Source organism: Lissotriton vulgaris, chromosome 7 (genome assembly GCF_964263255.1).
Source record: "Lissotriton vulgaris chromosome 7, aLisVul1.2, whole genome shotgun sequence".
NCBI classification, from domain to species: Eukaryota; Metazoa; Chordata; class Amphibia; order Caudata; family Salamandridae; genus Lissotriton; species Lissotriton vulgaris.
In genome coordinates this window covers 620,608,896-620,627,842 of record NC_141695.1, presented here as the reverse complement: position 1 = coordinate 620,627,842, position 18,947 = coordinate 620,608,896, and positions in this window count along the sequence as shown.

Here is an 18,947-nt window from a genome sequence, read left to right as displayed (position 1 = left end):
ACTTAAGCACAGGCCCTCAGAGCCCGCCCACTCATAAAATCAGAATAGTAGAATAAGCATGGCAACCAGACACTGGAATTTAAACAAAATCAGGATATTTCGCCAATATTACTAATAAGGGAGAGACTAAAGAAAAGATTGAGGAAAAAGAAAACCATAAGAACAAAAACAGAAATAAAACAATAAACTCATCCCCCCACCCTGCACCCCTGCATATGGCTATCGCCTAACCCCAACTAGCAGTGTGCCTGTCGCCCCAACTAACTAAGTTCTAAGAGTAGAAAAGAGAAAAAATGGGGGAGGGCATTTCCGTATGGGCTCCCGGTCCCCTTCCCCCCCGCCAGAGACTAGCACCCCCTATGATGAAAATACTATTTTATCTGAAATCACAGTAAACGTAAATTAGGGGGAGCTGTGATACATCGCCCAGCCTCCCGTGAGTCCAACAGTTACAAATCCTGCATCCATTAAGGCCATAGTACCAGCACCGGTCAATCGATCTCAGCCTTGGTCCTTCCGAACCATCATGCGAACCCCTCCCGGTAGGACCACCACGTCTACAGGAGAATCAAAGTGCAGAAAGAGTCTGAAAAAATTCAGTCCAAAACAAATCAAAGTCAGTAAGTCTACAAGAACCCCATCCGTACAGAAACGCTCCCTCATGGACGGATAGTCCCAATGTTGTTTTCTCCACAATCGTACGGTCACTAAAGAGGGAAAGAACGAAACTGAAGTCCAAGAACAATCACCAACAGGAGTCTCCACGAAGGGAACGCCAATCGATTCTCCCAAAGTCAGCAATGATGGTAGGCGTAGCAATGCGTTCGAAACACCGTGTTCATGATTCTCCGGAGTACTGACCAAGGGCTTCGGCGCCTCTTGTCGCACGGGGTCCTCGTCCAGATTCAAAATGGTCGTCATGTGAATCGTAGCTGGTTTCAGTTCTTGCAGTGGAGCAGGGTCCGGTTCCACACACCCAATTTCAATTAGGCCCATAATCATTTAGTAAAAGGGATAATTGATCAGATTGTTAGCAATGGGTTCATTGAACCAGTAGAGGTCACACAGTGGTTATCTCTGGTTGGGATCACGAAGAAGGCTGACGGGTCTTTGTTTTGTGTTGACCTCCGTACTTTGAATCAGTGTGTTGTCGTGGATCATTTCCCTCTGCTGAACAACACAGAGTTAGTTTTCTTGTTGGGAGGTGGGAAGTTTTTTCAAAATTAGATCTCAAGAGTGCCTACCCTCAGGAAATGTTACATCCAGATTTGAAGCACCTAACTGCTTTAGTTAACACTGAGGGTGTGTTCCAAATTAACAGATTGCCTTTTGGCTTGTCTATCACAGCAAGCGTGTTCCAAAGACTCATTTCAAATGTGTTGTCTGGTGTCAAAAACTTCATTTTTTCCAGGATGACATCTTGGTTTTTGGTGACAGAATCGATACACACAATGACGCTTTGGGAAATGTGGTGGGTAGACTTTTGGGTGCAGGAATTACCTTGCGCATGGAGAAGTGTAGGTTTTTGGTACGTGAGGTGGAGTATTTAGGGAACCTTATTTCAGGTGAAGAGGTGAGACCAAAGATTAATCTAGTGAGTGATATAGCTAATGCAGGAACGCCAAATGATATGGACAAGTTGAGTTTGTTCATGGGGATGGTAGAATATTATTCTACGTTCGTTAGAGATTTTGCAATTAAGTTTGAACCTTTGAGAGAGTTGCTCAGGAAGGGGAGAAGACTTGAATGGGAGAGCTCACAGCAAAAAGCTTTTGAATGAATGAAATACGAGATTTCGAATGCAGATATATTGTTTTCTTTCAAATGCAATCTGAAGACAGTATGGAAGGTAGACACCAGTGAAGTTGGTTTGGGTGCTTATTTGTCCCAATTTCATGGCAAAGTGGAAAGCACTGTAGCCATTGCGTCCCATTCTTTGATAGATACTGAAAGGAATTACTCTATCATTGAGCGGGTAGCCTTAGCTACTGCGTGGGGTATCAGTCATTTTTGTACATTTATTGAGGGTTTGAAGGTGATCCTCAGAATTGTTCATAAACCTTTACTCAAAATCCTGGGACCGAATGGGACAGGTAATTGTTTGGGACGTTTGGCCAGGTTGGCGGTGAAGATACAGGAATGTGATTTCACAGTGGAGTATCTTCCTGGGTGGAAGAATAAAGTAGCAGACAGTTTATACAGATTGCCTGTTGAAATTGGTGAGAAGGGTGACTTGGTCATTGAGGAAGTAGTGGCTAATATGTAAGACGTGTTGGAAGATTTGCATGGTGCTGTATCTAGGGAGGAATGGATGAAATCCATGGACAAGGAGGAGGATCTTAAGGCAGTGTCAAATATAAGTACAAGCGGTGTTTGTATTCCGACACTGTCAGACTGTATTAAAAGGTAGTGGAGGAATTATCTTTGAATGGAGACAAACTAATTGGGATGGGTGGGAGGTTTGTTCCTCCGGCAGAAGTCAGGAAGAAGTTGGTGCAGTTGGCACATGAGGGCCACATGGATGAAACGTTTACATTGATAAGGTTGAAATTGAATTTTTGGTGGCCTAAGATGGATGTGGATGTCAAGTTGTGGGTTGAGAAGTGTGTGAAATGCAAACATTCTGAGAACAGATTAAAGGTTGGAGTTGGTGGAAAAGAGGATTTCCAGCAGATGTCAAATGAGTATTTGGTTTGGGAGGAGGTTAGGATAGATTGTGTTGGTCCCTTTATGTTTTCTCCTGAGCAAGAAAGATATGCTGCTGTGTGATGGATGGAAAGTCCAGGTGGTTCGAGGTTGTGGTTTTCATAAATGGGAATACTAAGTCCACCATTATCATGTTAGAGGACATCTTAAGAAGAGAGGGAGTGCCTGCCAAACTGATCACTGACCATGGAACGGAGCTCACCTTGTGTGAAATGAAAACATTTTTGGCAAGTTTGAGGGTAAAGCCTGTCTGCACGTCATTGTACAACCCACAAGGAAATGGTCAAGTGAAAAGAATAAATAGGTTGGTGAAAGGTGTAGGAAGGTGGATATCTGACTATGGTTACCCCCAAACTTTTTGCCTGGTGTTTAGCTGGTTTTTTACATAGTTGGCCTGGGATCCTGCTATTCAGGGCCCCAGGCTGATTGCTCTCTCCTTAAAATGGACTCCATGTACCTTAGGTGCATTACGAATTGGAACTGGTCCACCTTATTAGCCCCTGCAACAGTGTACCCTAGGTACCCAGGGCATAGGTGTTTCCAAGGCCTACCAGGGGCTGCAGCATGTATTGCGCCACCCCTGGCCTGGCCTCCATATTTGACACAACTGGCTGATCACTCAGTTTGGGTAAGTTGGTGTAACCACCTCTTACTTAGGTATAGTATCCCTATATCTGACCTTAAACTGGACACATATGTTCCTATCAGCCACTCCTATGGAAGGCCTCATCAATCCTGGAGGCAGAGTGCTTGGAAATATGTGAGATGGTGCTCTAGCATGAGCTGAGCCTGTCTGCAGCTGTCAGGAACCACTCCCTAAGCTGTTCCGGGATATTGCCATACCATATACTCTTAAGTGCATTATAATCCTCGCGGTTATATGCTATCTTTGGTTTGGCTTTATCCAAACATGTCGAGTAAGGTGTCATACGAATTGGAATACTATCCCCTCGACAGTTCTGTCGACGGGGATAGCATTCCACCCTTTTAGAGTGACACGATATGTGTATAGACTTAACCCCGGTTAAAGTTAACCAGAGCCTCAGCATCACAAAATGGATGCTGCCACCACAGACACAAGTCTGACCTCCTGCTGCTGGGAGTCCTTCCAGCGAGGGAGGCTTGGACAAAGGGTTTCCTGCCTTGGGAGGTGCGAGCACCACCCCAGACAGGGTTTTGTGTATTGGGTAGGACAGGGCTGAATAGATTGAGACATGCCCGGGGCACACAAGGTGTCCCCGTGCATAAGCCAGTCCAAACCGGTCCTGGGACTTTCCAGACCCAGGCCTGGCGAGGAGCTGGACAAAGGAAAGGGGGTGTAACCACCCCCCTTCCTGGTTCCACCCAGAGGAGGGACCTAGTAGGTGATCCGCCCCTCAGATTGGGAATAAGAGTGGGAGCAGTGCCATTGCACAGTAGATCATCCCGAAATCAACTTTAAACAAAGAAGAAGACTGGACTTCGACATTCTGCTGCACAGAAGACTGAAGAGAATCTCCCTTGTGGCCTAGGAGTGGCCACCCTGTGAATACAGGTACCAACCAGCGAATCGACGTCTGCTTTGCCGCCGCCTCCCGCCGGAGCCCGAGCCCAGAGCCTGACAAGACCCAGACTCCCAGACTTCTCACAGCCCGATCCACAGTCCCTGCAAAGAAGGGACCCGTGGAGGCACCGAGAGACGTGGGACCGGACTTCTTGGAAGACACCCGAAAAGCTGACTGCGCAGCATCAGAGGCATCCTCGACGATGTGCTTTGGGGACTGAGAACCCCCACCACCGAGCAGCCCTTGCACCAAAGATCAGCCCCCCAGCATCTCCACGATCTGCGTGGGGCCCTTTTGCATTGTGCCACTCGACGCACCATCCCGGCCACTAGCCACGTGGTCAGCGGCCATCTTGGCGACGAAACTGAAGAACTACACTGCGGGTCTGGTTGCTCCAGACTTGCCCTAGCTCCTGTAAAAAGGAGCACCCGCTCTGACCTTGCTGGTCCGAGTGATAAGCCTTTTTCAACTCCTGCGTGGCTTGCATTAGCCAAGACCTGTTTGCTCTGATCAAGTTGCCGACACCGCCAACAGCGAGAAGTTTGCGTGGGACAGCTCGTGACCGACTCCTGGATGTCCTCAACCCCCGGTGTCCACGTGGCTGCCGAGAGAAGCTACACCTCAACGCCTGTTTGCACCCGACATCGCCTGGTTCCAATCTGGTTCCACGGTAGTCACTGGCTAGTGACTTTGAACATTTTCCCCTCGGCTTTCAGGTCTTCACAACTTCAGATCCACCCTTGGATCCACCGGAACTCTTCACATCGAGCCGCCTGCAGCATCTTCAGCTCCAAGCACCATCGACCAGCGTGACGAAACCCGACACTACTTCGACCCTGTGCACCCGCTTTCTGTGGGTGAGGTAACTCAGCTCCGCCGGTGTTCCTACACTGGTACACACCTCTAGGGCCTGTGTCTCAAGTTTCAGCTTTCTAGGTCACTCGGAAGGTTCCGAACTAACTAACTTTGTACTTTTTACGCACCATCGACTTTGCATTGGTGACTGCGTGCACTTTAAACACTGCACCCGAGTCCCGCGGACCTTTCCCGACTTAGTTACTGCTAGTCTCGAATAGCTCCAGCGATTCCCAAGACCCTAGGCCTGTTTCCTTTCTGATTGGTATCTCTTATACCACTTTCTTAGTATATGGTTTAGGTGGCCCCTAGGGCTCATCCATATTGTGCAACTTTTGTGTATTTTAAACTGTCTTGTGTTTAACGCTTGTGCTTCTGTGCTCATAAAGAGTCCAGGGGATAGTTTTAGTTAATAAATCAATATATATTTTCAATATATATCTGTGTGGTGTCCTTTCATTTGGTATTCAAGGGGGTTGTGTATGGTAATACAGCTGGCTTCACATGCCTTTCAGAGTTTAGCCCAAGACTGCTTTGTCCACGTTACCACTAGGAAAACTGGTCTATAAGGTTGACTTACAACCAATCATCATAAGGGTTGCTTGGCATGGTACAAAGTGATCACTAGAATTAGTGAGCATTATATACCAAGCCAACTTCTCACAAAAGGGACCATGGAGTTGGCTGCTAAAGTGAGTCTAAGTGTTCAGAGTGTGATAAAGGACAAGTTGCGGGCGTATCGCACCACTCCCAATGCGGCCATAGGAAAGACACCCTTTGAGATGATGAGGGGCAGGAAACCAGGTACAAAATTGCTCACTTAAGTAAGTGAGGGGAGTGAGTGAGGGGAGTGACGAGCAGACCGTAAGGTGGCGAGGCTTCCGTTAAGGATGGCGTGGTAGTTGTGGGGGATTGGGTTAAGGTTAAGCCAGGCACAGTGAGGCCTGGTTTGTCCAAGTTTTGTGGTCCTTACAAGGTGAAAATGGTGGGACATAAATGGGTGAGATTAGATAATGGGCAGACTTGAAATTTGACAAGAGTTGCTTTGTTTAAAAAAGGAGGGAGTGTTCACTCTTCGTTGGGCATAGTATGGAGTCATAATTGAGCTGAATGGGCATGAATGATGAGGATTTCCAAGCAACCTCAGTGGAGCAAGGTGTAGAGGTCAGAAAGGAACGAGTTGCTACTTAGAGGGAGGTGAGGAGATGTAGCAGATCAAGTTGGCTTGATGATTTTGTGCGTGGGTAGATGTGGTGTTTATGATGTTCGTGTCCTGCTGGTTCCCAGAGTGTTATGTCCAGTCGGGTCCCACCCAGTCCGTTTGTTTTGTTTGGATCTGTTGGGGATGCAGTGTGGTTTGCTAGGTTCTGTTCGAAAAAGGGGGGGATGTGTTATACTGTGTGTTGTAGTCATACCCTGTGTGTCTTGTAGATTGTGGAATGGTCAGAGAATTATGACCAGTAAAGGTTCCAGGGCGGTTGGTGTCTGGCTGTACGGACACAGGTTTCTCTACTGCCATTTAAAGCAGAATATATCCATACTGCAAAGTCTCAGTTGTTATTAAGGAACAGAGTACAACAGTGACACCTGATGATGTAATAACCAATACCAGCATGGCACCTGACTAACCATCCTATGCACACACTATGACTTGACTCTCGCTCTTCGGAGCAGTTTATGCTCCTTTACTATGTTTCTGTGCACGCAATCTCTCTCAAAGCATTAAAGCAAGAACTTTTAACACACAATTCTTGTTATATGAAAACCCAGAACTGAAAAGCTGTGTCCTGGTGAAACTGAATAAGCTAGTCACCCTAGACACCAATAGCCGAAGAAGATATAACCTTAACGTTACTCATTCCACTACTAAGAGATGCAGAAAGGGTTGTGTTATGATGTAATCTTACCTCTATGTTCTCTTTGAGAATGTAAGGCTGGCGGCACTCGATGTGAGTCAGTTGCTGCTGGCTTCTCAAGGTGGTTGGATGCCAGGTTGTGTTTCCTAGTAAACTAGTTCTTCAAACTCCTTTGGGACTCTTGTGGTATCTGCACGTTTCATCATAACATTTTTGGCGACGAGCATGGGATGTTTTGCTCATATGTTTGGTGATTTGCACACATTTTAACACGCTTTGGCTACGTTTTGTGCAGGCACATTTACGGTGATCTGCACACCTTAAGGTAACATTTTGTTCTGGGGTATTGCACTGGTATTCATTAGTGACGGAAGAAATTACATAGTGCTGTTAATTTCTGGGGTATCATTGCCTTGCATTCTAACATTATCATTCCCCACCTGGCACACCCACGATAGTCTGGGAGGATTGGGTGGAGATTTTAGAAAATTATATCACTGCTTTAGACTGCCATCATTTTTCACCAGCAAGGAAAAAAGCATTATTACTTAGTGCCTAAGGTAGCGAAGGCCAACGTGTGTTCAAATATTTACCAGTAGCTATGGGTCCCAATGAACAGCCTATGGATGATGTTTATAAGGAAGCTATAAAAAGACTACAAACAAGGTTTGCTAAGGAAGTTAACCTAGTAATGGCAAGATATAAATGTTATACTCAACCTTGAGTGGATAATGAGTCCATAGATTAATTTGTTGCCATGTTGTTTGAACTGACAGTGAAATGTCGTTTTGGGACAATGACTGAGGAATTATTCCGGGACCTACTTATTGTGCAATGTTGTGATAGGAAAATTCAGGAGAGACTTTGGGCTGCCAAAGACCCCTTGTTAAAGGAAGCTTTTTGAGATTCCTCAATTACTTTAGACATAGCTAAAGTAATTGAAAAATCTCAAAAATGTATCAAGGAACTGGGTAGGAGGGACAGAAACACAGTGGAAGTTGACAAACTGGAATGTGCTTTCAAAGAAGAAGGTGTAGAAATCAACGCAGTCTCTAAAAAAATTACAAAGGGGCGAGTGCGTTTGGCACAATCCCAAAAGGCAAACGCAGAGAATGTTTGCACTGTGAGAGTCAATATCATATTGCTGACTCGAAGAGATGTTTTGCTTTAGACCAAGTTTTTAGAAAGTGTGGCCATAAGGGGCATTATGCACGTATGTGTAGACAGCGATAACACTGAAAAGTATAAGCCTAAAGTTAATGTAGTACAACAGAGCATTGATGTTAAAGTGCTGCTAGAGTGCTAGTAGTGGATGAGGCTATGGATAGCACAATTTCAGAAGCGGGTGAAGACACAAGAAGACTGACAAGGCCAACAGCTGTATTTAATGTGTGTGGGCAAGAAGTTAGTCTCATGGTTGATTCAGGATCCATGTTCACTATCATTCCTAAGGGTTTGTGCAAAATGCTGTGGGGTAAGGTGTCATTAATTGACAGAGATATCAATCCTGTTGGTTATCAACAGCAATCTATTGACCTTTTAGGTTATATGTTTGGTGTTATACGTTTTGGTACAAGGAGCACCGTGGGAAAAGTCTACATTTCTAAGGAAGGTCCCCACATTCTTGGTTGGATACACCAATATGACCTTCATATTGTTATCAATCCGAGGACCCCTACTCAAGTCATGGTTGTTAATGACGATGTTCAAATTGAACATAATTTACAAGATGCATACGAAGATAGATTGGCGAGTGAATGGGTACACTCACAAGATTGTTCTCAAGCATGATGCATGGCCAGCGCAACATAAACTCAGGAGAATGCCACTGTCAGTGAGACAGGGTCTCAAGGATTTCTTGCAAGACTTATTGAAGGTAGAGTTATAGAACCAGTAGAGGCATCGTCATGGATTTCTCCGGTGGTCATAACACAGAAACCTGATGGTTGGTTAAGATTTTGCATTGACTTGAGGTCATTTAATCGTGACATTGTCACTGACACTTTTCCCCTGCCCAACATCAATGAGCTTCTGCAATCCATGCGGGTTGGTAAGTACTTCTCCAAGATAGATCTGAGAAGTGCTGATCACCACCCTGATTCCAAACCACTTATTGCCTTCATCACAACTGAGGGCACGCTCCAGTTCACTTGCATGCTGTTCGGTTTAGATTCGGTGGTGAGTGTATACCAAAGAAGGATGGCGAGCATTTTTGATGGGGTAGGTGGGGTGGTTTATTTTCAGGATTACATATTGGTTTTAGGGAAAACCGTTGAAACGCATAATGCCATTCTGAGACCAGTGTGATGGAAACTGGAAGAGGTGGGTTTAACAGTAAACAAAGACAAATGTCAATTCTTGACTGAACATGTAGAGGACTTGGGGTATACATTTCTAGCGGAGGAATAGCGCCCAAACGGAATTTGTTGGAAGCAATAAAAAATGTTCCATGCCACAAAGACAAAGATCAACTAAGATCCTTCTTAGGCCTTATAGAATACTATTTGAAATTTGTAAAAGTGTTTGCAGATGTAACTGAACCCTTAAGGAGGCTGTTACACAAAGGTAATAAGTACACATGGGAGGAGGAACAAGAAAAATCTTTTGAAAACATCAAAAATGAAATATGAAATGCAGGTATCCTAGCTTCCTTCAATACCACGTGTAAGTCTTTTCTCACGGTGGATTCCAGTGTCACTGGCATTAGTGTTGTATTGTCACAAAACCAATATGGGACGGAGAGGACGGTAGCTTTTGCTTCTCGGACTCTCACACAGGCTGAAAGGAATTATTCAGTGATTGAGCGGGAAGCTCTTGCTGCGGCCTGGGGTGCGGAGTATTTTAGGGTGTATCTGTGGGACACAAGATTTGTTTTAAGGACAGACCATAAACCTTTGATTAAGGTTTTATCTGCAGGAGGTGTTGGCAAAGGGTCTGCACATTTGGCCAGATTCACTGCCAAACTACAAGAATATTTGTATAATGTAGAATGTATTCATGGTTGTAAAACTTTTCAAACGAACTGTTTGTCATGCATGTCATTGAACTGGGAAGACGTTGACAAGGATGTGGGGAAGAAGCTTGAATCAGAGGAAGAGGAAGCTGTGGCTCTTGTGTGTGACATAGTTGAAAGAAGTCTTGGTACGTTTTCTAGGTTGCAGTGGGCAGACGAAATGCGTTGTTGTAACACCATATTGAAGGAAGTAATTGCCATGATCAAGAAGGGAGCTCGTAGAGAAAATATGGTGTCTATAGCAGCCAGACCTTATAGGAAGATTGTTGATTGTCAGTGAGTGGTTCAGATGTGATTATGAGAGGTGATCGTTTTGTGCCTCCGTGAGGTTTGAGATGTCACATCTTTAGACTTGCTCATGAAGGGCATTTAGGGCAAGGCATGGCCATCAGGAGAGTTTAGGAAGAGTTTTGGTGGCCTGGTATGGATGACCAGATTAAAAGGTGGGTGGAGGGTTGCGATCTTTGCAAGGAGAGTGAAAATAGTTTGAGGGTGGCCAGCCACAGTGCCATGGGTCAGATTAGTGATCTAGGGGAAGCCTGGAGCACTACTTGTTTAGATTTCATAAGCCCTTTATCTGAACTATCAACTGATATGCGTTTTGCTGCTGTTATTATCAATGTTCATTCTAGATAGTTGTTTGTTAAGTTCATGAGAGACGTCACAAGGAGTAGCTTCTTACCTGTAACTCCAGTTCTGTAGTAGGGGTATCTCTGTTATAGTCATAATCTAGTGAATAGTCCCGCTCATGTGAGGGGACCCCGGAGCAATCAAAAATGTCTTTTTGTGCAGTCCTGCATAGACACTTAGGAGAGAATTTAAAGACAAATAATGCAGCCTATACCTATCAGGCTACACTGTCCAGTACTTCAACTAGATATTCCACCAAGATTAAAGTTCAGCACAGCCTGCCAAGTTTCTTTCATAGAAAAACTTCCCCTTTTACCAAGAAAGCCTCTGGACAGACAAGCCCCATAGGCTGCCATTATGTGGCTCAAAACAGGATACTGTGGCTTTAAGGAAACTTTCTAGAACTCTCTGTATCCCAGAATGCACAGCAGGTCTCCTCCACTTTCAGTTCTTTTTTCCGGCTCTTGCTAGCAGGATCCTGGGGCATTGCGCTCTCCCTTTTTAGGGTTTATTTCAATTTTTTGCACTTTTAAAGTGTTGGAGTGTGTTCACTCGACGTGTTTTTGTGCCTTCTATAATTACTGGTGTTTTTCTGGTAATTATGAGCCCTCATTTATCAAACATGCCTGCCTTATTTGATAAATGCCCTGAGTGCTCTAGGAAGAAGGCCAAGTCCGATCCACATGAGGTGTGTATCCTGTGTCTTACTTCTACACATGTTCCTGAGGAGTGTAAGATCTGCTAGACTTTCTCCACCATGACCCTGAAGGACAGACAGAAGATCAGGCTCCAAGGACTGGAGCAAAGAAAACAGCAAGATCAAGGTGGTTCTGGGTATGCTGGAACTGCTTCATCTGCCCGTGCTGAGGCCTCTGGGGGGCTCACCAGTGAGAAGAAGGCCAGAAAACGCCACCGGTCTCCATCGACGTCGATAGCCTCGACGTCGGCGTCAAGAGGAATGACCACGGGCTGTTCCCCGTCTCCCCAGGGCTCTGGGTCGAAGCGGCGTCAACGTTCGACGTCGAGGGGACTGACGTGGAGACCTCCATCGAGGTCGACGTTGGATACAGATTCATTGTCGTCGTCGAGTCATCGACGTAGAGAGAGGTCACGACGGCGCCGGCGCTCGCTGTCGAGGTGACACCGCCGTTCGCCGTCGAAGAAGAGATCGTCGACTTCGAGAATATCATCGGCGTCGAGACACAGAGCTTCGAAGTCGCGGTGATCTTCGACATCGAGAAGGAGAACTCCGACGTCGAGACAGAGATCATCGACGTCGAGACGCAGCTCGTCGGCGTCAAGAAGGCGTTCATCGACGCCGAAAAGGCGCTCGGAGCCTAAGAGGAAAGCATCGCCGCCAGGAGACGTTCCGACACCAGAAGCTCCTCCAGATCATCGGGGGCACGGCGGCGACGCCGTTCACCGACAGGGGGCACAGCCTCTCGGTCTCCCCAGTCAGGTCAGGCAAAGAAGAAGAGGAGAGTGGAGAAGTCTCCGGGCTCTGTGTATTCTGTGGTATACTCGCCCCCTAATCCGAGGTCTCCTTCACCACCGCCTCCGTTGCCAAACGATCCGCCCCCTCGGATTCCGACGCCACCTCCATCGCCACTGCCTCCTCATCATCCTCCTCCTCCACCTCATGGGAGGCCGCCTGCTCCACCGAGGTAGGCCTCGTTGCCGCACTTTCCGACTCCGCCTACAGGGCCTCTTCTTCCGAGGCCCCCGGTCAGGCCGCCGCAACTTCCGCTGTCTAAGACCTGCGGAACGACCAAGGCCGAGGAGCTCTAGATCCCGCTCTGGACGGAGAGGGAAATCCAGGAGTTGCCGTTGTTCGTCTACTAGATCTAGACGGCGCAACAGGAGGGACAGGTCTAGGTCCCGTACGGATTCGTCCAGCGCCAGGGACTACTCACCTACCCTGTCGGAATCCCCTCGGATGAGGGTGTCGCCTGTGGACGACATTATCTCCTTCCAGGATGTGCTGCTGAGAGGGGCGAGCAAGCTGGGCATCACGCTTACTGTGCCCACGCCGACAACATCAGTCATTTTTTAGACCCTTTATAAGAAGCAATTGTCTCGACCTCTGTTACCGTTAGTGCTGGTATTGGTGGAGCCTGCCATGGAGTTGTTCCTCACTCCTGCGACTACGAAATCAGCCCCCTCTAGGCTACAAAAGAAGTACAGGGCTCCTGACTCGGGCCCAGCATTTCTCAGGGTGGATCCAGCACAGGATTCGGGGATAGTGACGGCGGCGCGGAAACAACATGCCACCACCCCGTCATCTACAGTGCCTCCAGACAAGGAGAGCCGCTGGGTGGATTCCGCAGGCAGGAAGGTCTGCGGGACGGCCGCCACCTCCATGAAGGCCACGAGTGCCTCAGAGTTGTTGGGACGGTACGATCGGGCTCTGTTGGAGTCCCTCCAACAGTTCGCTGACCTCCTTCCCAAGGAGAAGAGGGAGGATTTCATGGACATCCTGAACGAAGGGCTGCTGGTCTCTAATCAACTGATCAGCGCAGCTGCGGATTCATCGCTCCTGGCAGCCCACGGGTACTGCCATGGAGTCAACCAGAGACGTCATGCCTGGCTGTGGCTTAAGTCATTGAAACCTGAGGCCCAACAGAGGGTGGCCAACTTACTTTTTTCGGGCGAGACCCTCTTTGGAAAGCACGCCGACGATGAAATGGCCCGGATGAAGGCAGAGGCTGAAACCCTGGCGGCTGTCGGGTTGGAGAAGCCCAAGGAACAAAAGAAGACCTACTGCCCATTCCAGAGACGTACGGGGCGCAGGGCAGGGGGCGAGGTCAGCAAACTGGACAGCAACAACAGCAGCAGTTCCAGAGGAGGCCCTTCCAAAAACGTCAGAAGGGCCGGGGTGGGCAGCAATCTGCCACCGCGACCAAAGGCCCGGCCGGGTCTAGGCCCTGAGCTGTTACTTCCCCGTCATCCGTTACCCACTCCGGTGGGGGGAAACGTCCAATACTACCTGGCAGAGTGGAGAAAAATGACTCAGGACAAGTGGGTGCTGAATATTGTTTGCAATGGATACAGTCTTCGGTTCATCAGCCTGCCTCCAGCAATTCCACCGGTTTGCTTGCAGTTTCAGCGGTGCGAGCTCCAGGCGGAGGCCAATACCCTGTTAAGAAAAAGGCCGATAGAAGACGTCCCTCTGTATCAAAGGGGAAGAGGTCTTTACTCACAGTTCTTTCTGGTACGCAAGAAAGACAAGAACGAGTTCAGGCCCATTCTGGATTTGCGACAAGCAAACAAATGGATTCGCAGGGAAAAGTTTTGCATGCTGTCTTTACACCAGATTTACCCTCAACTGCAAAGCGGAGACTGGCTGTGTGCGATAGACCTACAGAATGCATACTTCCATGTGCCCATTGCACGGAAACACCTGAAGTTCCTACAAGTCGGCGCCAATCACTATCAATACACAGTACACAGTACTACCGTTCGGGCTGAAGTCTGCGCCCAGGGCTTTTTCAAAATGCATGGCAGTGGTAGCGGCACACCTGAGAAAGAACAAGGTGTTTGTCTACCCGTACCTGGACGATTGGTTGATCAAAGCATCCTCCTTCTCGGAAGCTCTGGCGCACTTCCAGAAAACATCTGTTCTCTTGAACAAGCTGGGGTTGCACATCAACATGTCACAGACCTGCTTCACCGGTCTCTTCTTCCTCACATACGGCTGCCGTGCCGGCCGGACCTTCTCACGAAGTTCGGGGGACAGATGGTACACCCCAACCTATCGTCTTTGAGTTTGGCGGCATGGCTCCTGAGATAGTGCAATATGGCCATTTGAATCTTCCTGCAGATTGTATGGGCATACTGAAGGAGGCTAAGAGACCTTCCACTAGGACTTCTTATGTGTACAAGTGGAAGAGATTCTGCATCTGGTGCAAGTCCAAGAACTATGATCCGACGACATGTAAGGAAGATGTCATCCTTCCATACCTTTTGCATTTGGCGCAGTCTGGCCTTAATTTTCAGTCCATTAAGGTCCATCTAGCTGCTCTGACTGCCTACAGGAAATGCCCTTAACAGACTTCCTTTTTCCAGATTCCAGTGATAAAGGATTTTTTGGAAGGCTTGAAGAAAGTGTTTCCTCCTGTTCGTCTTCATTCGCCTTCATGGGAATTGAATCTGGTGCTGTCCAGACTAATGAAGGAACCTTTTGAACCTATGCATAAGGCTTCGCTACAGCACCTGTCCTGGAAGGCGGCGTTCCTCATGGCCATTACATCGGCCTGCCGGGTGAGTGAAATTCAGGCGTTGTGTTGCCAAGAACCTTATACTGTATTTCATGCTGCTAAGGTTGTGATGCGTACTCACCCTAAATTTCTTCCTAAGGTTATTTCTGATTTCCATGTTAACCAGACTATAACGTTGCCTACGTTTTTTCAGAATCCTTCCACTCCAGCAGAAAGATCTCTTTATTCCCTGGATGTCAGAAGGTTGTTGAAGTTGTATCTGGATAAAACCAAGGATATTCGTAGGTCAGACCAATTATTTATCAACTAAGGGTCAGTCAGGACTGGTCTTGCTACCTCTAAACAGTCCATCTCGAGGTGGATTGTGTCCTGTATACATTTGTGTTATCAAAAGGCTAATAAGACCTTAGGGGGTAAGCCTAAGGCTCATTTCACCAGGGGCACAGAGGCCACGACAGCTTTGCTCTGTAATGTTTCCATTGCAGAGATCTGCAGGGCTGCCACTTGGAAGTCGGTCCATACCTTTGCTAAGCATTACTGTCTGGACTCTGGTGCCAGGGCAGATGCTCAGGTTGGGCAGGCTTTGCTGCGAAATCTGTTCGCACAGTAGTGGTGTTGTATTTCTTCTTCTCCACCGCCGTTTTGGTGTTGGGGATGGGCTTGCTATTCTATTCACTAGATTATGACTATACACAGAGATCCCCTACTACAGAAGGAGTAGTTTCTTACCTGTAACTCCAGTTCTGTAGTAGGGGTATCTCTGTTATAGTCATAAGCGCCCGCCCTCCTCCCCGGTGGAGAAGGATGTTCATGTACTGAAATCTACAGGTCTAGCTTTAAACGCCTCCAAAAAGAACTGAAAGTGGAGGGGACCTGCTGTGCATTCTGGGATACTGAGAGTTCTAGAAAGTTTCCTTAAAGGCACAGTATCCTGTTTTGAGCCACATAATGGCAGCCTATGGGACTTGTCTGTCCACCCCCTTCTCTCTATCATTCAAGAGGCTTTCTTGGTAAAAGGGGAAGTTTTTCTATGAAAGAAACTTGGCAGGCTGTGCTGAATTTTAATCTTAGTGGAATATCTAGTTGAAGTACTGGACAGTGTAGCGTGATAGGTATAGGCTGCATTATTTGTCTTTAAATTCTCTCTTAAGTGTCTATGCAGGACTGCACAAAAAGACAGTTTAAGAGATTATTTTTGATTGCTCCGGGATCCCCGCACATGAGCGGGACTATTCACTAGATTATGACTATACAGAGAGATCCCCTACTACAGAACCAAATCTACCATTGAAGTTTTGGAGAAAATATTTTATGAGTAGCGCGTACCCCACACATTATTAACTGATAACGGGACCAACTAACTTCCGGTGAAATGCGTTGCTTTTTGGAGAAGTGTGGGGTCAAACATTCTTGCACCTCTTTATAATCCCATAGGCAACGGAATGGTTGAGAGAGCCAACAGGTTGGTAAAAGGGACAATTCAACGTGCGTTATCTAATGGACAATCTCCGAAACGGCTTATGGAGGAGATGCTGTGTGCATATCGCAACACCATTAACAGTGTTACCCTCAAATGTCCTATGCAACTCATAAGAGAGCGTCTTCCAGGTTGGTCCCTGCTTGGTGAAGGATTTGGTACGCTCTGGAGGTGAACAGGTACATAAGAATGTTTCTTCCAAATTCAAGGTTGGTGTTTGGGTCAAACTGAGACCAGTAAGGGTGAAAAGCGGTTTGAGCAAATTGAAAGGGCCTTTTCGAGTTTAGAAGGTTGGAAAATATTTTGTGTTCATTGAAGGTGGTTAAAGGTGGAATTTGCGTAGAGTGGCACTATATCAGAGAGGTGGGACATGTGTTAAGCAAGGAAGTGATGATGAAGGTTGCTCGAGAGTCATGTTCATGCCGGATAATGATGGCTGCTCCAATGCTGGCTCTAGGGATCAGGGCCGGACTGGCCGTTGCGGGCATCAGGCAATCCCTCGGTGCGCCGCACGGGTGGGGGCTGGTTTTGGGCCCCTGGAAGCCGATTTTGTTACAAGGCCTTTTTTGCAGCATGGCTGCAAAATCGGCCCTGTAACAAAATCGGCCGAAAATCGGCCCTGGCAAAGAGCTCGGCAGCAGGAGGAGGGGGGGCAGGGGGAGGGGGGCGGCCGAGCACTTTGCCAGGGCCGGTTTTGGTTCCCAGTTTGGCCCTGCTAGGGATATTAGCACTATACCGGATCATCTGTTGAACATTTTGGGCGGGTGTCTTGAGAATGAGGTTGGGTCCATGGTAAAAGATGATGTGAGTGTTAGAATTCGTAGGCCACCCTTTTATTTGCAAAATTATGTTAGAATGCGAAATATCTCCTGTTTGGGGTTGCTGTGTTTATTGGTATTTTCTTTACTCACTTTAGTTTAGGGTAGTTTTTTTTTTTTTCTTAGGCAGTCCTGCCAAGCGTCACGCAACAGGTGTGACGCTCACGCATTTCAGTGCGGTGATCCGCATCACCGCACTGAAATGCATTGTCACGCATTTTCCACCTGTGCCAGGGCGCTCCTGTGCCCGGGCTCTCAGCCTCTCTCTGCTGTTCTGAGAGGTGCTGCTCAGCCCGGGCCGAGTGCCTAAACAGTTAATCAGACTGCTGCAGCTCTGTAGTGGCTGAGAGCGGCGCACTACAATGTATCGGTCTCTGCCAGCCTGGAGCTGCCTGCTGTCCAACTCCTGTTGCCCTGGATTCTAAATTGCGCAAGAATGGTGCGGCGCGCGGCTACTCACTCCTCATCTGCAGGGGGGCCGGGCTGCCCTCTAGGAGTCGATTAGTGCAGCTCAGAGCTGTCAATCACTGTGTGGCGCACCAGGGGGCTGGGATTAAACCCGGATGTGCCGGCCACGGTAGTGCCGTCATGTCCGGAGGAACAGGAAGAAGTGCAGAAGCGCGCGAGTCAGCTCTCTGGCCACGAGGAGTGCAGTCCGTCGTGGGCGCGTCGACTTGAGTGGACAGAGCTGAGCAGCCTCCTGGATGAAGACAGGCACCATACAGGCAGCCACTTGACAGCTCCACTCTGAACTGCGCCTGAGTGAATCGAGCGGGCTTGGGGGCACATTTGGCATAATTGCCAAGGGAGTCGAGTGATAAATTGCGGATGAACTCTGAGGAGGCAGGCGGTCAGCCCATAAACCGAAATTCCGTGTTCTCCTCGCAAGTAAGTGTGAGAACATCCGCTGGTTAAATTGTCTTTTTAACACTTGCAGAGTAAATTGAGTGCATTAAACAGCACGTCCTCCATCCTCCTCACGTTCTTGCATCGTGACAGTTATTGGATGCAAAAAATGATGTACTGAAGTTTTCGGAGTGCATTTTTATCTGCCTACACTAAGTAAGAGAGCTGTTGTTAGTTGTTTACATTATATTGTCTAACGGGGTCAGTCTGCTGTCCATGCATGCAGCTGCCTGTTTCTCAGTTTCTGCACTCCACTCTTTAACAGCTCATACTTCACGCTGGATTTTGTTTTCCGACTGTAGATTTTGGTGCTACATATTAAAATAACATTAGTAAGTAAAATGCAAATCCTAAAGCCTTTTTCCATGTAAGGGCTGTTAGAGTTAATTTTGCAAAGTTGTGCCAACTCACCTGCTGCCTTTCCTGTCGGTAGTACCACGGTTCTCTCAAAAAGCAAGGCCGGCTGACGAGGCTTGCAGTCACAGTCTCACGTCAGTATGCCTGCGCCATGCCTCTGAAGAGCTTAGGTTAGAGTAGTGAACCTGCTATCATTGCAGATGACGTCTGCACAGTGAGTCCGACTCACGGCACTGCATGCAGTACTGAACAGGCAAGAATCGAGCACATGGGGCAGCAAGGAGTCTACTAGTGTTGCAGCTTGGAGGCATTACAGCTGAGGTGCGTATTTTTGATGCTGGGACCTCACATCCTTCAGTTGTGGGCCTGGTCCCATTTGTGACAGAAAGTCCCTGGAGTACACACTGATCCTCTGCATCCTGACTTGATTGATTTCCGGCAGCATGGAGGATCCAGGATGTCCAGAGTGAGTGAAGGCTTATGCTAACTTGCTATGGCTGCTACTAATAAATAGCATTAATGCTTCAATCATTCTGAGCTGCCAGCTCCCCCTCGTCTGTAGTGAACA